Consider the following 25847-nt stretch of genomic DNA (forward strand, 5'->3'; position numbering starts at 1 on the left):
CTTCAGTCATTTTCAGTTGCAGTTTTTTCTTGTTCAGCGTCAGGTTCATCTTTTGATCCCCGATTAACAGTCTTACTAGATACTGATCAGCGACTGCAATGGCTTCTTCCATCATATCTCCATGTCCATAGTCCAGCAGATCATCCATGATCACTTCCACTCCTGGAAGATCATTGATTATCTCATGGTGTCCGTGTTGACACTGTTCCAGAGCAGTAGAAATGCCAAACAGCATGTGCAACCATTTGCACCTCCCAAATGGCATCCAGAACATAGTCAAAAAACTACTTCTTTCATCCAGTTTCACATGCCAGTTTCCATGCTTCGTATCTAAGGTGGTAAAGTCTTTTGCCTTGGTAAGTTGCGGCAAAATTTCTTCATTGGTTGGCATGGGGTAGTGAGGTCCCTTGAAACTATTACTGAAGTCCTTTCAACCTGTGGACACTCTCTATCTTCCAGATTTTTCCACTGTTGTCTTGTTGCTAATCCAGTCCACAGGCATTGTCAATTTCTTGATTACTCCCATCTTTTCATGCTCCTCTAACTTGTCTTTCAGGCTGGGCTGGAACTCTCCGCAGAAAAGGCTAAGTTGGTTTCACACTGTCATCTACTTGATTCACCAGGAAGACATTCAAAACCCATGGAAACACCATTTGTAATTTGTAAGGACACCATTTGGAGGAAGCACTGAGGGTGGGCCCAGAATGTACACTGGGTAGTGGACTTCAATGTCCAGTGGCTCGGTAGGACCACTACCTGCACTTATCTGAGAAACACCCAGGGCGCAATTCTCCCATCGGGAGACTAAGTCCCGACGCTGGAGTGAAAACCGGAGTGTTTCACTCCGGCGTCAGAGGCCGCTCCCAGCCTCCTATTCTCCCGCCCCCGGGGGGGGGCTAGTAGCATCGTCGCGTCATTTATGTGCGCCGGGCCTTGGCGCCGCGTAAAAGCGGCACCGCGTAAATGACGCGGCCAGCGCCACGTAAATGACATCAACCGCACATCCCGAGGCCGCCCCGCAAGAAGATGTCGGATGGATCTTGCGGGGCGGTGGAGGAAAGGAGATCCTCCTTCAGGGAGGCCGGCCCTTGTGCAGGAATCCCCCCACCCCCCCCACCGTTCCCGCGCTGTTCCCGCCGGCCGCAACCAGGTGTGGACGGCGCCGGCGGGAAGCCGTCGTGTTGGGCAGGCCGTTCGGCCCATTCGGGCCGGAGAATCGCCGCTCGCCCGTTACAAACAGCAAGCGCCGATTTTCCCAGCGGCCAGCCGTGATTCCCGCCGCGTGGTTTTGGGGGTGGGGGTGGGAGAATCGTGTGCGGGTGCTGGGGCTGCGTGGCGGGACTCGCGCGGCACCCCAGCGATTCATCCACCCGGCGTGGGGGGGGGGGGGGAGAATTTATCTGTGACTTAAATTACTGTCATGAGATTACTGTCAACATTTGAAAAAGAGCACAAGAATTTTCAAGCTTCAACCTGACACTGAAAGCTTCAACTATACTTAAAACCATGTTTACTCTGTCTTCTCATCATAGTTACCGAGTATGATTACAATCAGTCCATGAGTTTAATGCAGATCTATTGTGAAGAGGTATTGTTCTACCAATGGTCCTTTTATTTATTCATTCACGGGATGTGGATGTAGCTACCTAGGCCAGTATTTATTGCCCGTTCCTAATTGCCCTCAAGACGACAGTGGTGGGCCAACTTCTTATATGACTGTAATCCATGTGGTGTAGGTGCACCCTATGATTGGATTGAATTTGTTTATTGTCACGTGTACCGAGGTACAGTGAAAAGTATTTTTCTGCAAGCAGCTCAGATCATTTAGTACATGAAAATAAAATAAAAGAAAAAGAAAATACATAATCGGGCAACACAAGGTACACAATGTAAATACATAAACACCGACATCGGGTGAAGCATACAGGAGTGTAGCATTAATCAGGTTAGTCCATAAGAGGGTCATTTAGGAGTCTGGAAACTTTTTGAATCTGTTCGTGCATGTTCTCAGACTTTCGTATCTCCTGCCCGATGGAAGAAGTTCGAAGAGTGAGTCAGCTGGGTGGGAGGGATCTTTGATTATGCTGCCTGCTTTCCCCAAGCAGCAGCAGGTGTAGATAGAGTCAATGGATGGGAAGCAGGTTCATTTGATGGACTGGGCTGTGTTCACAACTCTCTGAAGTTTCATCCGGTCTTGGGCCGAGCAGTTTCCATGCCAAGCTGTGATACAGCCAGATAGGATGCTTTTGATGGTGCATCTGTAAAAGCTGGGAAGAGTCAGTGTGGACATGCTGAATTTCCTTAGTATCCTGAGGAAATTTAGGCGCTGTTGTGCTTTCTTGGTGGTAGCTCGACGTGGGTGGATCAGGACAGATTTCTGGTGATGTGCACCCCTAGGAATTAAGCTGCTAACCATCTCCACCTCGGCCCTGTTGATGCAGACAGGGATGTGTACAGTAGTTTGCTTCCTAAAATCAATGACCAGCTCTTTAGTTTTGCTGACATTGAGGGAAAGATTGTTGTTGTTACACCACTCCACTAGGTTCTCTATCTCCCTCCTGTGTTCTGACTCATCGTTATTCGAGATCCGTCCCACTATGATCGTGTCGTCCGCAAAATTGTAGATGGAGTTGGAACAAAATTTTGCCTCACAGGCTGTCTGGTTCTCCTTTGGCACCGTGTATGATGGTTGTCTTCTTAAAGCATGTGGGGACCTCGGAGCAGAGTAGGGACAGTTTAAAGATGTCCGCGAACACATCTGCCAGCTGGTCCGCACAGGCTCTGAGTGCACGACCAGGGATCCCATCCGGACCCAGAGATCAGTAGCAGTCTGGAGTAGCTCAGACATGGTTTGCGTAACGTACATCTTTTGGGATTTGGAAAAGCATGTTCTGCATCAGTGGTCCAGATCATTTGGTTGGATTTCACCTTCCATGATACAAATCCAGGATTTTGACCCAGCGACAATGAAAGAATGGCGATATATTGCCAAGTCAGGATGGTCAGCGACTTGGAGGGGAACTTTCCAGCGGTGGTGTTCCCATGCATCTGTCGCCTTGGTCCTTCTAGATGGTAGTGGTCGTGGATTTGGAAGGTGCTGCCTAAGGAGCCTTGGGGTTCTAGCCGAATCTTGTAGATGGTACACACTGCTATTATGTATTGGTGGTGGAGAGAATGCATGTTTGTGGGCTGGGTGCCAATCAAGTAAGTTGCTTTGTCCTGGATGGTGTCAAGCTTCTTGAGTGTTGTTGGGAGTTGCACTCATGCAGGCAAGTGGGGAGCATTCCATCGCACTCCTGACTTGTGCCTTGTAGGTGGCGAATAGACTTTGGGGAGTCGGAGCCTCTAACCTGCACTTGTAACCACAATATTTCTATGCTAGCCCAGTTCAGTTTCTGGTTAATGGTGACCCCCAGGAGGATGATAGTGGGGGATTCAGTGATGGTAATGCCACGGGGGGACGAGGCAGGGATGCCCCCTCTCTCCGCTGCTGTTCGCGCTGGCCATAGAGCCGCTGGCAATTGCGTTGAGAGCCTCAAGGGGCTGGAAGGGGCTAGTCTGGGGGGGGGGGGGGGGGGGGGGGGGGAACATAGAGTCTCGCTATACGCAGACGACCAGCTCTTATATGTTTCGGACCCACTAGAAGGGATGGAAGAAATTATGAGGATTCTGGGGGATTTGGGCCGTTTTTTGGGTTGTTAATTCAACATGGGGAAAAGTGAGATGTTCGTGATCCAGGCAAGGGGGCAGGTGAGGCGATTGGGGAAGCTGCCGTTTAGAGTGGTAGGGGGAAGCTTTCGGTACCTCAGCATCCAGGTGGCGCGGGAATGGGAACGGCTGCATAAGCTAAATCTAGCCCAACTAGTAGACCAAATGAAGGAAGATTTCCGACGGTGGGATGTGCTCCCGCTATCACTGGCTGGGAGGGTACAGACAGTGAAAATGACGGTCCTCCTGAGATTCCTGTTTGTGTTTCAGCCCATCTTTATTCCACGGTCCTTCTTTAAGGTAATCTCTGGCTTTGTATGTGCGGAGCATGTAGAGGCGGCATCATGCAAGGGCACTAGTTTGGGGGCATTGGTAATGGCACCTCTGCCATTCCCGCCGGCACGGTACTCCACCAGCCCCTTGGTTGTAGCGGCCCTGAGAGTCGGGGGGCAATGGAGGAGACATGTGGGAGCAGAGGGAGCATTGGTCCGGTCTCCTATCTGCAATAATCACCGGTTTGCCCCGGGGAGGCTAGATGGAGGGTTTCGGAGATGGCAGAGAGCGGGGATCGAGAGGATGGGAGATAGGTTTATAGAGGGGAGCTTTCCCAGCCTGAGGGAGTTGGAGGAGAAATTTGAATTGACGGGAGGGAACGAGTTTAGGTACCTGCAGGTGCGGGATTTCCTACGCAGGCAGGTCTCAACCTTCCCGCTCCTACCACCAATGGGATACAGGACAGGGTAGTTTCCAGAATGTGGGTGGGAGAAGGGAGGGATTCAGACATCTATAAGGAACTCATGGGGTCAGAGGAAACGCTGACCGAGGAGCTGAAACACAAATAGGAAGAGGAGTTAGGAGGAGTGACAGAGGACGGTCTCTGGGCGGACGCGTTGAGCAGAGTCAACGTGTCCACATCATGTGCCCGGCTCAGTCTAATACAGTTTAAGGTCGTTCACCTGACAGTGGCCCGGATGAGCAGGTTCTTTGGGGTAGAAGATAGGTGCGCAAGGTGTGCGGGAGGACCAGCGAACCATGTCCGTATGATCTGGGCATGCCCGAAGCTTAGGGGATTCTGGCAGGGGTTTGCGGATGTCATGTCCAAGGTGTTGAAAACGAGGGTGGCACCGAATCCAGAGGTGGCAATTTTCGGAGTGTTGGAAGACCCAGGAATCCAGGAGGAGAAAGAGGCAGCCGTTCTGGCCTTTGCCTCTCTGGTAGCCCGGAGACGGATACTATTAGCTTGGAGGGACTCAAAGCCCCTGAAGTCGGAGACCTGGCTAACTCACGTGGTTAGCTTTCTCTGTCTGGAGAAAATCAAGTTCGCCCTGAGAGGGTCAATGGTAGGGTTCGTCCGGATGTGGCAGCCGTTCGTCGACTTCTTTGGGGAAAATTAACTGTCAGCAGAAAAAGGGGGTGGGGGGTTGGGGTTTAGTTTAGTTTAGAGTAGGGTGTTAGTAAAGGTGGGCCCTGTGAAGGAGGAAGACGGCTTTTGCACTATGTTTATATTTGTATGTACATTGTTTCTTCTGTTATTGTTATAAAACCATAAATACCTCAATAAAATGTTTATTAAAAAAAAGAATTGCAAATGAGAAGGACAAACGAGAAGAGCTTGGAGAGGGCGCAGATAACACAGCAAATAAGTCATTCAGTACTTTAACAGCAAGAGGATTGAACCCGAAAAGGTGCCAATGTCAATGGGGATATATCGGAGGATGAGCAGAAACCAAATAAAAAACTTATTTCGCAAAATATTAAATAGAGACGATTACACTAATATGCCTTGTATTAATGGAGCAACACGAATGAGATGGAGGTTCAAAAAAGTGCTCACAACAAGGTACCAATAAAGACCAGGGATTCAATATATGAAGTGCCAGCAACTATCACACAAATAATAGCTGAGTGCTGGCATGGTACCAGATGGCAAATAAGCCAACATAATATAGATTTTCTTTTTTTTTTTTTTTTAAATAATTTTTATTCCAATTTTCACAAAATATCAACAACAAAATACAGAAAGAAAAGAAGAACCCCCCCCCCCCATAATACATAAATAATAAATTAACAGCCTTCATCAACACAAAGGCCAAAATACACGCCCACTCAAGAAAAACGAACCAGCCCCCCCCCCCCCCCCCACGGGGTTGACCATCTTCTAACGTTCTGCCAGGAAGTCTAGGAACGGTTGCCACTGCCTGAAGAACCCTTGTACCGATCCCCTTAAGGCGAATTTCACCCTCCCCAATTTAATAAGCCCCGCCGTGTCGCTGATCCAGGTTTCCACGCTTGGGGCCCTCGCATCCTTCCACTGAAGGAGAATCCTTCGCCAGGCTACCAGGGACGTAAAGGCCAGAATACCGCCCTCTTTCGCCTCCTGCACTCCCGGCTCCTCTGCCACCCCAAATATTGCGAGCCCCCAGCCCGGCTTGACCTTGGAACCTACCACCCTCGACACCGTCCTCGCTACACCCTTCCAAAAGTCCTCCAGCGTGGGCAGGCCCAGAACGTGGGTGTGATTTGCTGGGCTCCCTGAGCACCTAACACACCTGTCCTCGCACCCAAAGAACCGACTTATCCGTGCCCCGGTCATGTGAGCCCTATGCAGCACCTTAAATTGTATGAGGCTGAGCCTCGCGCAAGAGGAGGAAGAGTTCACCATCCCCAGGGCATCCGCCCACATCCCCTCGCCAATCTCCTCACCCAACTCCTCCTCCCATTTACCCTTTAGCTCCTCCACCGAGGCCTCCTCCTCCTCCTCCTGCATCACCTGATACGTTGCTGAGATCCTTCCCTCTCCAACCCACACCCCCGACAGCAGCCTGTCCTGGACCCTGCGTGGCGGCAGCAGTGGGAACTCCACCACCTGCCGCCGAACAAACGCCCTTTCCTGCATATATCTGAAGGTGTTCCCCGGGGGGAGCCCAAACTTCGCCTCCAGCTCACCCAGGCTCGCGAACTTCCCGTCCACAAACAGGTCCCCCATCCTTCTAATACCTACCCGGTTCCAGCTCAGAAACCCTCCATCCATCCTCGCCGGGACAAACCGGTGGTTCCCCCGAATCAGGGACCACACCGAGGCCCCCACCTCCCACCTGTGACGTCTCCATTGTCCCCAAATTGTGAGGGTAGCCGCCACCATCGGGCTCGTGGTATACCTCGTTGGAGGAAGCGGCAGCGGCGCCGTCACCAGCGCCTCCAGGCTCGTGCCCACACAGGATGCCATCTCCAGCCTCTTCCATGCCGCCTCATCCCCCTCCATCACCCACTTACGCACCATCGCCACGTTGGCGGCCCAATAATACCCACAGAGGTTAGGCAGCGCCAACCCCCCCCCCCATCCCTGCACCGCTCCAGAAACACCCCTCTCACCCTCGGGGTGTTCTGCACCCACACAAACCCCATAACGCTCCTGTTAACCCGCCTGAAGAAAGCCCTAGGGATCAGGATGGGGAGGCATTGGAACAGGAACAAAACCTTGGGAGCACCCTCATTTTAACTGACTACACTCTACACGCCAGGGGGAGTGGCAGCACGTCCCACCTCTTAAACACCTCCTCCATCTGCTCCACCAGCCTCGAGAAGTTAAGCTTATGTAGGGCCCCCCAGCTCCTAGCCACCTGCACCCCCAGGTACCTGAAACTCCTCTCCGTTCTTTTTAGCGGGAGCTCACCAATCCCCCTCTCCTGGTCCCCCGGGTGCACTATGAACAACTCGCTCTTCCCCATATTAAGCTTGTACCCGGAGAAATCTCCAAACTCCCTAAGGATCCTCATCACCTCCGGCATTCCCCCCACCGGGTCCGCCACATATAGCAGCAAATCATCCGCATAGAGCGACATCCGATATACCTCCACACCCCGCACCAGCCCCGCCCAGTTCCTCGACTCCCTCAACGCCATAGCCAGGTGTTCAATTGCCAGTGCAAAGAGCAGGGGGGACCCCTGTCTCATCCCCCGGTATAGCCGGAAATACTCTGACCTCCTTCTGTTCGTGGTCACACTCGCCACCGGGGCCTCATACAGCAGCCTCACCCACCTGACGAAGCCCCCCCCGAACCCGAACCTTTTCAACAACTCCCTCCCACAGGTACCCCCACTCCACCCTATCAAAGGCCTTCTCCGCATCCATCGCCGCCACTATCTCCGCCTCCCCTTCCATCGCCGGCATCATTATAACATTCAAGAGCCTCCGTACATTCGTATTCAACTGTCTCCCTTTCATGAACCCCGTCTGATCCTCGTGAATGACCTGCGGCACACAGTCCTCATGGCCAAAATCTTTGCCAGCAACTTTGCATCTACATTTAGGAGTGAGATCAGCCTATATGACCCACACTGTAGGGGATCCTTGTCCCGCTTCAGGATCATTTTCAACAACGGGTTAAATTTAACTCAGATAATTTCAAGCCCATAAGTGTTCAAGCCAATTTCTGTTAAAATGGCAATTATTAGGAGAAAACCACCTACATGAGAACAATTGAATAAGCATCTACTTCACTTGCAAAGATAGTGTATCCTGCCTGAATATACCTTCTCTGACTTTACTGGCTGAAGAAATCACATTCCAAGCAGGCAGTGAAAACCCATATGTTATAGTGTATTGGATTTCAAAAATAACATGCAATAACTGCAAACAGTGGAAATTTAAAGTAAAATATGTGCAGACAAGGTATTGGCTGAAAGAAATAAAACAATGAGCACCTGTTAGGACACTGCCGTCTCAAGTGTGGATGATGGAATTCACACTTCGCGGCCCCAGAGCAACAGCAGTTATTTTGCACAGCCTTCCATTCTTAAAAATGTTAACACAGTAAAATTATCTCCTTTAACCAGTACTGCAGAATTAATTTTAAGATGTAATGTAATGTAAATACAAACACAGTTTATCTGTCAAATAATGTGGGCCAAAAGCTCCTTGGAGCTGCCTCCGCTTCATTGCTGTTGCTTTGTCAAAAGTGCGGCAGCAGGGCATCAAACAACAGCAGATAGTTTGTAGGATTATAAATGGAGACTTGTTTCAAGATGTGTAACTTCAGTTGTACAATAATGAATGAAGTGCCATTAATTTACTGTGTTCCCTCAGCTTTAAAGCTGTAGAATAGGAAATGCTGCTTGTAACCCCACCAATTCATCCTGATGACTAGGAAACCAGGGTAGTAGAATGAATGTCAGGCATGAGAGATGCTGAAAATATTTAGCACTGTGCTTCTGACAAGGGTAAATTCTAATACAAGCAGTATGATCGGTTTACCAAATGGGGTATGGTTACCATAAAAGTGTTAATTGAAACATGTAGCCCATGTATTGAATTTAATATACATATACACGGTGAAGACTTTAAACAAATACTAATGTGTGGAATTAGTCTGAGTTGTTGATTTCAAAAGCTTTCAATATTTAATTTGTTTCTCCATCAAAAAAAAGACCTTAGGAATAATCTTTCTCACGTAAAAACAGAAAAGAAACATGTGCATTTCAGAATAATAGATAAATCTCTCTTGCAGTAAAGAAAAACATGCTGCAATAGTTCAAACATGAAATATTAACTGAATTTAGAGCCGAAACATCAAATGATTCTCAAGATACTATGAATCACACACAAAAATGTTATCACAGAACAAAAAGATATCAGTTAATTTTGTGAGATACCAGTGGCGATGTGAAGTTTTGTTCGAGGTAGGCATGAATTTAGGAGAAACTGTCCTTTCAGATCAAAGATCCTATGACATTATCCAAAGAAAAACAAGAGAATTCTCCAGAGTCCTGGCCAATGTCTATCCCTCAATCAACACCACTAAAACTAGCCTGAACTTTCAAATATAGCACTGTTATGGATGAAGAGAGATGATGGGATAGCTTTTCCCTCCGCTCTCAGTTGTCCGCAACATGATGTATATTTTAGACGGAGTGTTGTAAACCTTTGCGTGTTGTAGCTTTAAAGAATAGACAGATAACAGGCGTTCTTGTAAGTTTAAATTAGAGAAAAGTGAAATGTTTTTTTACACAACACCCCGAAATGGAAATGCAATGAAAACACTCACTCCCTCAAGCATACAAGCATATACACACACACCGACCGCGCGCGCACGCATGCACACAAGAATTCTAGAGATGAAGTGTGCACTTAGGTTAGTAACCAAATAACAAGAAACAAATCATGTCATTAAATTAGCCCTTTACGGTCCAAGCATTACAATCCTGATGGGTTTTCCTCGTGGTTCTCTGTTAAAAGTTAAAGGTTAAAAGTTTCTGCATTTTTTTCTATGACACTGTGGCTGAGCATCTGTAGAAAATGAATCGTGTAGGTGAAGACAAATTAGCCCCTCTCTCACTGCCTGGGAAGACTGTTTGTTTAGACAGGGTTCCTTTCTTCTTATTGGAGGATGGTCCCTCTTGTTGATCTGCAGATTGACTTGCACCTGGCTGATCGTTGAAATAATGTGTGTTATCTCTGGTCAGGTGCCATCATGTGATCACATGGTCAATACTTCCCATTATTCGCACAGATGATTTGTTGTTAGAAGTGATTGCCACGCAATGCAGAATGAATGGTGACTGTTCACACATGCTTGTGATAAAGTGGTTTCTCCCTACATCTGTTCGATATGTTTTGAGCTAACGCTGCTGAGTCTGAGGGGGGCTATTAAAGTTGAGTTTCTGTAAATATCTAGACAAGAGGAGCTATAAATTCACAAGTGGTTTTGCATCCTGAATGCTTTCTCAAGTGGAGGGCACTCCACCCATGGACATTTACTTTTTAATGACTGACATGAGGTAGTTCTTTGTCTATGAAGGAATGACAAAATTCACCTGACCCTCCTGGACTCCATTTTGGGTCAAGCTAAGGTGTCCATATGACATGTTGTACTTTTTCATAAAGTAAAATTGTCTCATCATCTCCATCCACTTACGGGCATATATGAGCATGTAGTAGACAACGTGGGCTTCCACAAAATGAAGTTATCACAGAAATAATGTGAATATTTGTGTGCCCTGCGACTTTGTCACACAATGTCTTGCAGTCTAAAAAGTTACAGGGGTGCCAAGTGCTACATCTGGGAGACTTGACAGCCCTGTTGAAAATGTTAATACAAAAGAAATGCATATCTCACCGGGTTTACTGTAGAACACACCATTGGGATGCTGAAACAAAAATCCACTGTTTGCATTGCTCAGGCTATGCAGTGGAGTAGAAATCGCTGTAGCACAGCTAAAATGTTGAAGATAATAATGGCTCTGCATAACATTACAATTCAAAGAAATGTAAGCATGAAGCAAAATGAAGAAAAGAGCTGCAGTGCAGAAGAGGAAGTAGTATTGGGACAACAAAAAGGAAAAGTAAGAGGTAAATTCAGTATGTGCAATCAGGAAAAGTGGTACAGCAGACATGTTTTTTAACTGCCTTCTTGCACTAATCTACTCAGCATGGTTCTTCTTAACAAAAGCGGTGTGCACTACAGATAAATAAACTTCTCAAAATTAATGCAATGATATTTACATAAAGATGTTCACCTAACTCACCACAAATTTTCTTTGGTGAATATAAAAACCTAACTAGCCACGTATTTAAGTGCTCGCTGAGTGAGAGGAGGCTGTATGGCAGCAGACTGCCATTGTACATTATGGAGCTTCAAAAGATGTGGGGGGTGATTCTCCAATATGGAGCCCAAGTGTTCGCGCCGCCGTGAATGCCGGCGCAAACCGGGCCCGGGTACGACTGATTCTGGCCCCCACACAGCTGGAGCGGTTCACGCCACTCCAGCCTCCCTCCCCGGTGCCAAATGGATGCCGCGCCAACCCGCGCATACGCAGTTGGGCCGCGCCAACCTGCGCATGTGCGGGGGACTTCTTTAGCGGGCCGGCCCGGACTAAACACGGCATCAGTGTTCAGGGGCCGGCCGCGCCAGAAGGTAGGCCGGGGGGGGAGGCCAGCCCGCCGATCGGTGGGCCCCGATCGCAGGCCAGACCCCATCGGAGCCCCCCTCCCCCCCACACAGGCCGCCTCCCGACCGTTCCCGCAGAGTTCCCGCCGGCAGCAACCAGGGGTGAACGGCGCTGGCAGGACTCTGTCGGATCTGCGCGGCCGCTCGGCCCATCCGGGCCAGAGAATCGCCGGAATCGGCCCGCGGCCGGCGCCGTGCCAAATGCGCCGGCGCAAATGCCACCGATTCTCCGCACCTTGGAGAATCGCGCGCCGGCATCGGGGCGTCGTGGCGCAGTTGCGGCGATGGCTCGGAGAATCGCCCCCCAGATATAATTCTTTAGGGTGCAGGCTTCCAATGCCTGCATTGATAACTCTTCAGGTCTCTGTTCAAAGAACATGCAGTCACTGTACCAGAGGAAGCTGCCAGATTTGCCACTTTGATTAGTATCCCAATGTTCAGGGCATCCCAAAGGGATGGCCAATGATCTTTACAAAACCAGGTTGCAGTATGCTACAGCAAAAGCCTCTTGTAAGCTGGAACCTAAGTTTCAAAATGTCCAGAGACATGGTTTAAAAAGGAGAAAATATTTTGGACCTTGGTCCTTCTGGCCTCAAATAGGCATCCTTGGAAATAATAATGGGTTCCTCTGTAATCTCTTGCACTGAGTTGTGTAAGTCCCTTACCAAAAACATGCATGGCTACACAGACATGCAAGTTGCTTGGATGAAGATGGTAAAGTGAGTGAATAAAACCTCAGCTGCTCACAGCTCCTGCAAACACCTGGAATATATAAATGACATCCAGATGATAGACATTGGTGGGGAATCTAGACTTTAAAGGTCATTCATTGATGGTCTAAGCAAATATTGGAAGAGTCCTTTCAAAAGGGCAGTTGACCCTTCATCCCTCCATTGTATTGCCCAAAGTCAGCCAAGCATTCCCCTTCCAGTTGAAAACTAAGCTTTTACGATGCATAGAAGCCCTCAAGAAAGAAATAATTTAAATTAATAGATTTTTATAGGCGAAAATAGAATTTAAACAAAATTGTATTAATTGAACAGTCAATTCTTAATAGGACGCTTCCAGTACTTCTACTTATACTTTTATATATATATATGTTGACAAATAGCTTACTTTAAAAATATTTTTCTGTTTACTCACTGACTACCTTTCTTCCCTCAATTCCAGTTTTTTTCTCTGATATTGGTGTTTCCACCTCTTTATTTAAGTCTTTTATTATTTCCCTGCTATTTCTGCTCAGGTCTCTTTTGGGCTTCCTTGGCTAGGAATCCAGGTTAAACAATACAAAATGGCTACAGTGAATCTCTGGAGAAAACTGAGATTGTATATTTTCTCAAAGAATCTCAGTGCATTGAATTATTGTGAACACAGTAAATCATGAAAACAGAATCTAAATAAAGAGACCAGCATAAAGTGTCTGTACTGGCCTAGTAGCAACACTCTCACCTTGAAGTCAGAACGTGATTGAAGCCACACTCCAGAATTTAGGCTGGCACTTCAACGGAACTGGTGTGACAGAAAATTGAGGTCCATTCACCAAAAGATCCCATGTTACTGTTCCTAGAAGAATTTTCTCTGTGTCCGATGCCAATACTTATTCTACCAACAACATTACGACGACTAGCACAACACTGTCAAACTACTGCTGTAGGACCTTACTGTGCATAAATTGATTGCCACAATTGCTGCCCAATCTGTAACACTTTATAAGTAATTTGAGATTGATATATTTTTGGTTAATCAGTGAATCTAGAGATATGGGGATATAGTGGGAAAGTGGAATGATTGAAAGAATTGGATGACAGAGCAGGCTTGAGCAGTCAGTGGACTTGGAGACTTGAAAGAGAGCGAGGGGACTAAATAGGGAGCGCACTCAGAGACTTCAGTGGCAATCATAGAATCAGAGAATCATAGAATTTACAGTGCAGAAAGAGGTCATTCAGCCCATCGAGTCTGCACCGGCTCTTACAAAGGTGGCACAATGGGGTCTCACAGCGCTAGGGACCCAGGTTCGATTCCGACCTTGGGTGAAAGTTTGCACATTCTCCCAATGTCTCCGTGGGTTTCCTCCAGTTTCCTCCCACAGTCCAAAGATGCGCAGGTTAGGTGGATTGGCCATGCTAAACTGATCGTTAGTGTCCAAAGGTTCGGTGTGGTTACGGGCTTCCGGGGAAGTGGGTATACGTAGTGTGCTCTTTCAGAGGGTCAGTGAAGACCTGATGGACCGAATGGCCTTCTTCTGCACCGTAGGAATTTGTGTTTGCATGGCAAGGGACGAGACTGAGGGCAGATGCAGAAGTTTCAAAGAGCTAGCTGGGGATGGGGCTCAGCCCGTGAACCACCTACATTTGGGAAAAGTCAAACTGTGACGTTATAAGGAACCAGTTGGAGTATCTTGCTCATTTTCCCTTTATGAATGGGTACAACTCATTGATAACTCAGGTTTAATCGATGGTACGGTTTTGTAGTAGCAGTAGTAAAGCTTACTGGGCATTGTAGAGTTTACTTATTAAAATTATTTAATTAAAAACTAATAAATTAACAAACACAAACACATAATAAAGATGGTAGGGGAGGTGGTGTCTTACATCTGCAGAATGTGGGGATTCCAGGATACCAGTGTGATCCAGGGAAAAGACGTCTTCAGTAACTGTCAGCGGCTTGAGGAGCTTCAGCTCAGTCATTCTTCACCATGGGGAGGGGAGAACTGGCTGAGGTAAATTTGGTAAATATAGAAGATATGGAGGTAAATGAACAATGGGAAACATTTTAAGGTGAAAGGTGGAAGATATAGGAGGGATATCAGAGGTAGGTTCTTTACCCAGAGAGTAGTGGGGGCATGGAATGCACTGCCTGTGGAAGTAGTTGAGTCGGAAACATTAGGGACCTTCAAGCAGCTGTTGGATAGGTACATGGATTACGGGAAAATGATATAGTGTAGATTTATTTGTTCTTAAGGGCAGCACGGTAGCATTGTGGATAGCACAATTGCTTCACAGATCCATGGTCCCAGGTTCGATTCCGGCTTGGGTCATTGTCTGTGCGGAGTCTGCACGTCCTCCCCGTGTCTGCGTGGGTTTCCTCCGGGTGCTCCGGTTTCCTCCCACAGTCCAAGGATGTGCGGGTTAGGTGAATTGGCCAATGATAAATTGCCCTTAATGTCCAAATTGCCCTTGGTGTTGGGTGGAGGTGTTGAGTTTGGGTAGGGTGCTCTTTCCAAGAGCTGGTGCAGACTCAAAGGGCCGAATGGCCTCCTTCTGCACTGTAAATTCAATGATAATCTATGATTAATCTAGGACAAAGGTTCGGCACAACATCGTGGGCCGAAGGGCCTGTTCTGTGCTGTATTTTCTATGTTCTATGTTCTATGTTCATTCAGCTGAATGCTAAGCTGCAAAGCCTGAGATGCCACAAGTAAGGGAAAGTTACCTGGACACTTTCCAACAGGTCATCACACCCCTTAGGATAAGGTCATCTGATTTGGTCGGTGGTCAGAGGCATGAGGATGTCACAACGAGTCAGGCAAGCAGGGGATCCAGCAGGTAGCGATGGAAAAGCCTCAGCCATGACTGTCCAATCGGTGCGAGGTGCTTGCTAACTGTGTGGTTGAGGGGAAGAAATGCAGAGTGGGTGAAAAGACTGGGCATGGCATCATGGTGAAGGATGCCATTCAAGTGAGGGGAGCAGAGGACTGTGGTATTGATAGGAGGCAGTGTAGTCAGGAAATAGATACTGTTCTCTGCAGCCTGAACCAGGATTTCCAAAGGTTCTGTTGCCTGCCCGGGGCTAGGATTAAGGACATCTCCATGTGGCTGGAAAGGAACTTGGAGCAAGAAGAGGAGGATCCATTTATCATCCGCTGGGAACAAATGACATAGGTTGAACCAGAAATGATGCTCCGCTAAGAGACTTTGAGGAGTTAAGATCCAAATGAAAATGCAGAACATCAAAGATAATAATCTTTGAATTGTTACCCGAGTCACATAGAACATACAGTGCAGAAGGAGGCCATTCAGCCCATCGAGTCTGAACCGACCCACTTTAAGCACTCACTTCCACCCTATCCCCGTAACCCAATAACCCCTCCTAACCTTTTAGGGCAATTTAACATGTCCAATCCACCTAACCTGCACATCTTTGGACTGTGGGAAGAAACCGGAGCACCCGGAGAAAACCCACACAGACACGGGGAGAACGTGCAGACTCCGCACAGACGGTGACCCAGCGAGGAATCGAACCTGGAACCCTGGCGCTGTGAAGCCACAGTGCTAACCACTGTGCTACCGTGCTGTCCATTGAACTCTAGGTTAAATATGAAAGTGACATGCTCCAATCACAAACAAAAACTTGAACTTAAACTTAAACAAAGCCAATTACACAGGTATGGAGGGGAGAACTGGCTGAGGTAAATTTGGTAAATATAGAAGATATGGAGGTAAATGAACAATGGGAAACATTTAAAGAAACAAGTTAAAATATCCAACTAAAATACATTCCATTGAGAAACAAAAGCTCGGCAAGAGAGATCCATCTGTGACTCACTCAGGAAATTAGGGATAATATTAGATTAAGAGTAAGGGTTTACAATATTGCAAAATAAAAGTAACAATTCTGAGGGCTGGGAGTGTTTTAGAAACCAGCAAAGGGCCTTCAAAAGGGAAAAAAATTAAAACGAGAGTAAACTAGCCAGAAATACAAAACCCTGTTAAGTATATTAAAATATAGTAGCTCAAGTAGACATTAGTCCATTAGAATCAGAGAGAGGATAAATTATCATATGAAATGAGGAAATGGCAAAGGCACTGAACAAATATTTTATGTCTGCCTTCACAGTAGGAGAACACGTTGCATTCCAGAAATGGAAGGCATACTAGGGGCTAAAATAGTCAGGAAATTAGGCAAATTAACATCAACCTAGTATTTCCAGCAATGGAGAAATTTAAGGGACTAAAATGTGACAAATCCCAGGATCTGATGGAATACACTTAGGGTTCGAAAGGAGATATCTGCAGGAATAGTGGATGTGCTGGCCTGTGATTTTCCAGAATTTGTCGGAATCGAGAAAGCTCCCATCAGATTGGAAGTTGGCAAATGTTACTCCACTTTTCAAGAAAAGAGTGCGAAAGAAAATAAGGAACAACAGGCCAGTTAGCCTAACACTTAGAAAATGCTGGAATTTATTATTAAGGAAGCAGTAATACTTATAAAACCTAGTATGATTAGAATAAGTCAACATGGTTTTACTGAAGGGGAATCTAATTGAATAAATGTATTGGAGTTTTTTTGAGGAGAGAACTAGTAAGATAAATAAAATGGAACGGGTAAATGTAGTATACCTGGATTTCCAAACGGCATTTGATAAGGTGCCACGCTAAAGGTTAATAGACAAGATAAGTGCGTATTGAGTTACACATTATATATTAGTATGGTGATATATTTGCATGCATGGAGGATTGGTTAACAGATAGGATGCAGCGAGTGGGCATAAATGAGATTTTTTAAATTGGCAGGTAATGAATACTGGAGTACCCAAAAACTGGGTCCTACTGTCCCACTCAGTCATTGCTCTCTGTAATATCTAGGGAGGGGCACACGGAGCCCCAGCTCTTTGGGTCTGGGATTAACAGAGAAGCCAGCCTGGTCTGCCGTTTATCCCCTAATTTCCCTCTCCCAGCTGGGGCCAACATGGCGGTGAAATCAGTCTAGCTTTAAGTTATCCTACTCTCCACACCAACAGTCAAGGATCCAAAAATTCAGAAAATTCCTATCTGTGGTACACGTCTGGTCTCGAACTTCCCGGATATGGGTTCCTGCACATGCATTGAAGATGCTACTGTGAAGATTCATTAAATAGGTCCTATGATAAGGGACTGGGAAAATCGAGACTATTTTCTCTTGTATTTAGAAGAGTGAGAGACAATCTTGTTGAAATGCACAAAATTGTGAAGGGGCTTGATAGAGTAGATGCCAAGAGATTGTTTCTGCTGGTCAGGGAATCTAAAATGCGGGGCACAATGTTAAGGATAAGGGGGTGATCATTCAGGACTGACATTAAGAGAAATTACTTCACTCAAGGGTTATGAGTCTTTGGAATTTTCTAACTCAAGAGGGTTGTGGATATTCCATCATTGAATACATTTAAGGCTGGGATAGATAGATTTTTGGTCTGTCAGAGAATCAAAGGCTATGGGTAGGAAAGTGGAATTGAAGCCCAAGTAAAGCAATGATTGTACTAAATGGCGGAGCAGGCTCGATGGGTCTTATGACCTGCCCCTGCTCCTATCTCTTATGTTCTTGAGTCACAGAATCTACTACTGTCCCTATTTTGCATGTTCATTAGCGATGGAGCACTTACAGCGTTCATCAGAACAGGAAAAGTACTATATAAATGTAAGCTAATTCTTTCTGTCATGGCATTGGAGGCACTGGCATGGTGGTGTGGTGGCATTGGAGGCAGTTCAAAAGATGATTCGCCAGACTGATTCCGGGGATGAAAGGGTTGACGTTTGAGGAGAGTTTAAACAGTTTGGGCTTATACTGGTTTAGAAGGATGAGAGGGGATCTGATCAAGGTATATAAAATACTAAAAGGCATTGATGGGGAACGGATTCCGGTACCTGCAGGTACGGGATTTTGTCCGGAGGCAAGTTCCAAGCTTCCCTCACCTCTCTCTAAGCGGACTACAGGATAAGGGGATGTCTAGAACAGGGGTTGGGGAGGGGAGGGTCTCGGAAAAATATAAGGAACTGATGGAGTGGGAAGGGGTCCCAATCGGGGAGGTGAAGAGGAAGTGGGAGGAAGAGTTGGGAGGGGAGTTGGAAGTCGGGCTATGGGAGAAGGCCCTGAGGAGAGTCAATGCATCCTCGTCATGTGCCAGGCTCAGCCTGATCCAGTTCAAGGTGGTCCACAGGGCTCATGCGACTGTGGCCCGGATAAATAGTTTTTTGAGGAGATGGAGGAGAAATGTGGGTGGTGCGAGGGAAGTCCGGCGAATCATGTACATATATTTTGGGCTTGTCTGAAGCTGAGGGGACTTTGGCAGGGACTCTCAGATGTCATGTCAGAGGTCCTGGAAGGAAGGGTGACTACGAATCCAGAGGTGGCAATATTTGGAGTGTCGGAAGATCCGGGAGCCCGGGGGGGACTGAGTCCGACGTTTTGGCCTTTGCCTCCCTGGTGGCCCGGAGACGGATTTTAATGGGATGGAGGGACTCGGAGCCTCCTAAGTCAGTGTGGGTCAGTGACATGGCAGGGTTTCTTAGGCTAGAGAAGATTAAGTTTGCCTCCAGGAGTTCATTACAGGGGTTCACTCGGAGGTGGCAGCCATTCATCGACTTCTTTAAGGAAAACTGACCGTCAGCTATTTTCTAAAACAAAGGCATTGATAAAGTAAACATAGGCCAAATGTTTACTGAGGCTGGTTTAGCACAGGGCTAAATAGCTGGCTTTTAAAGCAGACAAACACAGGCCAGCAGCGTGGGTTCAATTCCCATACCAGCCTCCCCGAACAGGCGCCGGAATGTGGCGACTAGGGGCTTTTCACAATAACTTTGTTTGAAGCCTACTTGTGACGATAAGCGATTTTCATTTCATTTCATTCATGTTCCCCCTTGTGAGGCAATCTAGAATGAGAGGTCACTATTATAGTTGAGAGGAGATAGATTTAGAACTGAGATGAGGAGGAACTACTTCTCACAGAAGGTGGTGAATTTGTGGAACTTGCTGCCCCATAGTGCGATAGAATCTGATTCATTAAATGGTTTCAAGGAGATAGATATATTCCTGATTTTAAAAAATGAGTTAAAGGGATATGGGGAACAGGTAGGAAGGTGGATTTGAGACCAGAAAGAGATCAGCCATGATCTGATTGAATAGAAGAGCAGGCTCAAAGGGCTGAATTGCCTACTTTTGCTCCTAATTCCTATGTTTCTCCGTTATGTCTAATTAGAACGAGCAACAGAAGTGGAGATGGGGACATGACATAAATGTTAACTGGGGAAAGTAGGCTACACGGTCAAATAATATATTTACTTACTCATGGGTTGGCATAACCACTCCATAATACAACAGTGTAAACTATATTTTACTCTTCCTTTGGAGACCCTTTAAATCTTGCACCATCTCACACCAATTAAATAAATTGTCAAGATCCACCTAAATACCAAATTAAATGCAGTCTTTAAAATGCAAAATGTTACTCATTGCTTTTTTGTATCAAATTATTTACAGCACTTAAGGATAAATTAAAGAATTGAGAAAATGCTGAATCTTACCAAACTTAAGTCTGTTGAAGCCTAGTTTAATTTGTACATATGTCTAACAATTAAAATTCCATCCATATTATTGCAATTCCCATATCACCATGTCACACCTAAAAAGAAACAAAAATGGCCACCAATGAATATTAGGCAAGCACAATAATGGCCAATGACTAAATAAAGGCACAATACAGATTTAGTCCAAACAGAATTCCATGTATTAAACTTTTTCATTTCTTCCAGATCCAAATATAAGCACAAAATATTCTGATTAGAATGCCATTGCTCAACACAAGGTAGGTCAGCTCAGTCATTGGTTATCATTTGTATCTATTGCACTACAGTCTCACTAATGAGCAATTTAGGATTCAGTACGTACAAGCAATATTAAAACTTGCTTTATTTTAATATAGACATATGGGCTGGAATTCTCCGGCCGTTCACTGGTGGCGGAATTCTCTGATCCCGCCGGTAATGCACTCCCGGCTACAGGTTTTCCAGTGGCGTGGGGTGGCTTCAATGGGAATTCTCATTGATAGCAGCAGGAGCAGAGAATCTCGCTGGCAGCAAACGGCGTGCCGCTGAGAAACACATGGCCAAGAGGTCAGAGAATCCTGCCCTTAATAACCATAACCATGCTTCGAAAGTATATGCTGAAATGACAACAAAACTTGCAATGCAGACGCACCATATCACATTTTAGCAACGGCAGCAATTTTTCTTCCATGAAATATCCTTTTTTTTCTAATGTAATACTAAGGTTAAACTACTTCCTCTGCTTTGTTCAGCTAGGTCAAATATAGTTCAAGAATTCAAATGGTCTCCACAACAAACTGTTAAATTATGTGATGTTTTTAACTATGAGCAGAACATGACTGCACAAATATGCCTTCAGCTTCCAGCGAATAAGGAGATGAATATGTTGCAATAGGAGTACCTTTATTAAGGAGCAGCAGAAGTTTCGAAAGAAAATACAAATGACATGCCCTACTAATCAGTTAGTTACTTCAACAACAGCAATGTCTCATTGATAACGAATCACACAATTCTATAGCCACGTTTTCTTGAATACACAACCGATAAACTGAAGAAGCCTCTTTTTCCAATTTATTAAGTAAACAATCTCAATGCCAACAAGAGAAAGAAATGTTTTCAGTATTCTCTGCTGGCTGTCTTAGGTAACATTATTACAGAACGATTAACGGCTAATAACAGGTACAGAGAATGGGAACAGATTAAATAAGACTATTTGGAGTGTATTGCTGCAGGAGTTGCAGTAAAAAAGAATTATCATCATCATAAATGAGAGTCACGGTCCTATAAGAAGTAGCATTTAAGTTCAACTTTATACATACTCTTAAGATCCATAGGTTGTGTGAAAAAATGCACAAAGGTTTTCAGGACTCAGGAAAATTGTCACAGTAATATCCAGAATAGGGTAACAGGATGCATGGCATAAGAAGTGTTTTCTCTCAGCTGGTACACCTTCTCTGAGGCAGCATGTAAGGCAATCAATGCTGTTCAACTTCTTCTCCATATGCATGTCCATTTTGCTGCACAGCAGATTTTAGCATTACTGAGATATACTTCCAAAATAATATAGGTTGACTTCATTTCAACTGCATCCTGCGAGTTCACTTCCTCATACCAATGGGGAGGTGCATTGGAGAAAGTTAAGTGATAAAAGATAAACATCATACTCTATCACAAGGGAAAGCACAAAGCAAAGAACAAGACTTACTTGACTGAAGCAAGATAGTTTCTAACGATCCTCCAGTATTTCTAAAAGTCGAATACTATGGATGCTGGAAATCTGAAATAAAACAGAAAATGCTGGAAATACTCAGGACCCTGCAAGGTGGCGAACCTGAAACGTTCCCTTTGTACTCTTTCCACAGGTAGTCTTGGCCTGTTGAATATTTCCAGTGTTTTCTGTTATTACTCCAGTACTTTTAACTTGTTTTCTTCTGCAAAAGCATTTATAATTTTCCTTTTTATTAACTTGACTGCCCTCACAGAATTACTCTTTCCAAAAAAACCTTCTCTGACAACCTGTATATACCATCTTGTCTCTACTAATCTCTCTCTGTTCAATAACAAAAATCAAAACATTCCAAAATAAGGGATGTCAAAGTGTTTTGTCCGATTTCCTAGAAATTCTAAAAATGTCTTAACACTTGACCTCGGCAGAAAATAATATCCATATTAGCATATTAACTACAATTAGACTAGGTACCTTTTTGTCAAAATATATTTCTATTAAAAACATGTCAACATTAAATGTAGCTCTTACTTTCAAATATTTTCTTTGGAAAAATCGTCCAAACAAATCCTGGAATGATACAAGAAGGTATGCTCACTCCCAGCAAACACTCCATTTAGTTTATTTCCCCTGCATGGTGATGTGTAGACTGTTATGGTTTTAGAGATAGTGGACAACTTAGCCACTTGTTTACCATTTAGAATACTGAGCACTTTAGGAAACATGCCACCAGGAAAAAGATTGTAATGCTTTCTCATGCTGCTGGCTATATTCCATGGGGAAAGTGATGAAAGAGCTGGCCCTGGCAAACAAAGCATCTATCACCTGCTTCATGGCCCAGTGAATTGTGGATTGAGTAATTCCACATATATCTTCTGAGGTGGCTTGATATGATGCAGTTCAAGGCTGAGGTCATTATAACAGCCACTAACATAATTGCCCTTATTGTTGATCTTGCCTAAAGATCTGGTTCCTAGGTAAACTGTGGGTGACACAAAAAATTATAATTTTCATTTATGTAGCTCCTCGAATGAAGAAAAACGTTGCATAACTGTGCAGGAGTGAAAGCATAAAATGGACACCAAGTCACCAAAGAAGATATTGAAGGGTAAAAATCAGCTTTGGCCTGGTTTTGGGGCAGACAGTCTGTGCCTAATCACATGGGCCAAATAAAAGTATAATTGGTCACGGGCCGTTGGTATCACAACACAGATGAGCAGCCAGCTTGAGTCACTAGTGCTTTCTGACTAGCAGCTTAACTCATCACAGGTGTAAAGATCACATGACCCTTAAGACTCTTATTTGAATTTAGAGTACCCAATTATTTTTTTTTCCAATTAAGGAGCAATTTAGCGCGTTCAATCCACCTAACCAGCACATCTTTGGGTTGTGGGGGTGAAACCCACGCAGACACAGGGGGCGAGATTCTCCACTCCCTCGCCCGTTGGGAGAATCGCCTGTGCCGCCAAAATTTCCCGCGACGCCGGTCCGACGCCCTCCCACGATTCTCCCAAGTGGTGGGAACGGCCCCGTCGAGTTCCGCGGGCCGCAGACTGGAGAATCGCCCGAGACCCCCAAAATGGCGATTCTCCGGCACCCCTGCTATTCTCAGGCCGGGATGGGCTGAGCGGCCAGCCCAAAACGGCGGGTTCCCCCCGGCGCCGTCCACACCTGGTCGCTGCCGGCGGGAACAGCGCGGGAATGCTGGGGGGGGCAGCCTGCGGGGGTGGGAGGGGGGATCCTGCACCGGGGGTACCTCAAATGTGGGATGGCCCGCGATCGGTGCCCACCGATCGTCGGGCCGTCCTCTCTGAAGGAGGACCTCCTTCCTTCTGCGGCCCAGCAAGATCCGTCTGCCATCTTGTTGCGGGGTGGACTCGGAGAGGACGGCAACCACGCATGCACGGGTGACGCCAGTTATGCGGCGCCGGCCGCGTCATGTATGCGGCGCCAAGGCCTGGCGCGTGTAGATGACGCGGCCCCGCTCCTCGCCCATTATCGGGCCCTGAATCGGTCGGGATAGGGGCTGTTTCGCTCCGTCGTGAACCTCGACGGCGTTCACGATGGCGTGGGCACTTCGGCGCGGGAGTGGAGAATCCCACCTGGGGAGTGTGCAAACTCCACACAGATAGTGACCCAGGGCTGGGATTCGAACCCGGGTCCTCAGCGCCGTAGTCCAAGTGCTAACCACTGCGCCACATGCCGCCCTACCCTGAAGATATTTAAAAGATGTTTAAAAGATATTTAAACGATTTAAAAACAGGGGCCCGATTTAGTTCAGTTGGCTGGACAGCTGGTTTGTGATGCAGAGCGAGGCAAACAACGCGGGTTCAATCCTCGAAGCAGCTGAGGTTATCCACGCCTTCTAAACCTTGCCCCTCACCTGAGGTGTGGTGATCCCCAGGTTAAATCACCACTAGTCAGCTCTCCCCTTCAAAAGCAAAAGCAGCATATAGTCATCTGGGACTATGGCGACTTCACTTACTTGCTAAAAGATTTCTGCTCCTTTTACTGGAGGGAGTACACCATGACTGAAGGCAAATGGAAGGAAACTTGTGAACATGGCAAGGAGAAGTTACAAGAGCAGTCCATTTTTTTAGTTTCAGATTTGGGTCAGCAAAAGAACATAACAGGAACATAATAGCAAAGGAGCATATATCTGCCAAGCTAACTGGCAGCAGTAGGTACAGCTGGGTTGGTATAGCACCCGCAGATCATCACAAGTACATGTACGCAATGCAGGTAAAAGATCTCAATGGCACAGCCCACACAAGAAAACTTTATTCTAAAACAGCAGGACTTTTTATGTGAACTTGACAACCTGGCAGCAAGCTTAGAAACTTAGTTCTAACTTTTCTCAGGTTCTCTAGCATGTCACTGAAACTCAAGCTACTTTGGAACCAGTGATCAGCTTCATAAAGAATGCAGGGTTCTCACAGCAATGTAGTCTCTCGTAACAGCTTCAAATGGAGCTTCGAATGGCATCTTAGCTCTGGGATCCAGCATATCCTCAGCCTTTTTATCCAGAAAGGATAACATTGATATGAGCTTCTGGAGCATTAGTACACTCTTTCACCTTGTTCTTGTGTAGAGCTATGTGTGTAGGCAGAACCCCATGACAGTAGTTGTGTGTATGCGCTATCCTTTCTCAGGAGGACAACATGCTATGGCAGAGAGATGGACTAGCCCAACTCAAGATTATTTGGTATTATCCAGCACAGCCTCGAGACCATTGAGTCAGTGACAGTTTTAAGAAAACTGTAGCGAGGCCCAAAATGAAGGCAGTCTCTGGTGACAGCTTCATTGTGGTTTCAGGCCATTACCATAATTACTCTGACTAAACAACCTTTCAGTCCATAAAGATAAAGCATAGACACGAGTGTGGGCAGATTGGATTGAAGATTAGTACACACACTTGTTCCTATGAAGAATGTCTTCAACAGCGGCATTGGTTAAAATAGAGGGACATATGCTGTCCTCGCACATTACTGCTCTACCACCCTCTGACCTTGTGTATTTGTTGGTTCTACACGGCCAGTTGGCCCAGTCTGCCCTGGGTGACATAGAGAAACAGCAACCTGCAGACAAATCCTTCATGGGGCAGAGCTGCTCATGGTCATCCACGACAGACATCTCAATTTCCTCAGTGGATGTTAAGCAGCATCCCATCTCTCAGCTCTCTGTGACAGCGGATTACGATTAGGGTTGATTAAGCACAATGTTTAGAAACAGCAAGTTTCAGTGGTCGTAATAAAAATGTGTCCTTATTAGCCATTTTCTATTAGAACCATAGAACCATAGAAAAGTTACAGCACAGAAGGAGGCCATTCGGCCCATCTTGTGCATGCCAGCCCAAGTGCACCCAAATACCCTTTCTAATACCACCTTCCTTCCACCGTCCTGTAACTTAGAGCACATAGTGCAGATCCAGGTACCTTTTAAAAGAGTTTAGGGTTTCTGCCTCCACCACCAACCCGGGCAGCGAAATCCAGACACCCACTACCCTCTGCATAAAAATGTTCTTCCTCATGTCCCCTCTACACCTTCTGCCAATTACCTTGAATCTATGTCCCCTGATTCTAGAATTCTCCATCAAGGGGAACAATTTTATCCTGACATATGTAGGGGGAAAAGGTTTCCCCTGGATGGGCATATCTGCGGGTTACCAAAC

The 25847-nt window shown here is 46.1% G+C and overlaps 1 protein-coding gene across 12 annotated transcripts in view; it reads right to left on the reverse strand.

Annotated features, from left to right (window-relative positions):
• Positions 1 to 25847, reverse strand: part of stk33 (serine/threonine kinase 33) — a 244685-nt gene that overhangs the window by 131393 nt on the left and 87445 nt on the right. For 7 of the 12 annotated variants that reach the window (XM_072466453.1, XM_072466450.1, XM_072466459.1 and 4 more), the window contains one exon: positions 19930 to 20027. The exons of the other annotated variants lie outside the window; for them this stretch is intronic. The gene's annotated coding sequence lies outside the window, so the exon portion shown is untranslated. The remainder of the gene's footprint in view (positions 1 to 19929; positions 20028 to 25847) is intronic. 12 annotated transcript variants of the gene reach the window in all.

The sequence above is a fragment of the Scyliorhinus torazame genome, chromosome 10, assembly GCF_047496885.1.
Source record: "Scyliorhinus torazame isolate Kashiwa2021f chromosome 10, sScyTor2.1, whole genome shotgun sequence".
Lineage (NCBI taxonomy): Eukaryota > Metazoa > Chordata > Chondrichthyes > Carcharhiniformes > Scyliorhinidae > Scyliorhinus > Scyliorhinus torazame.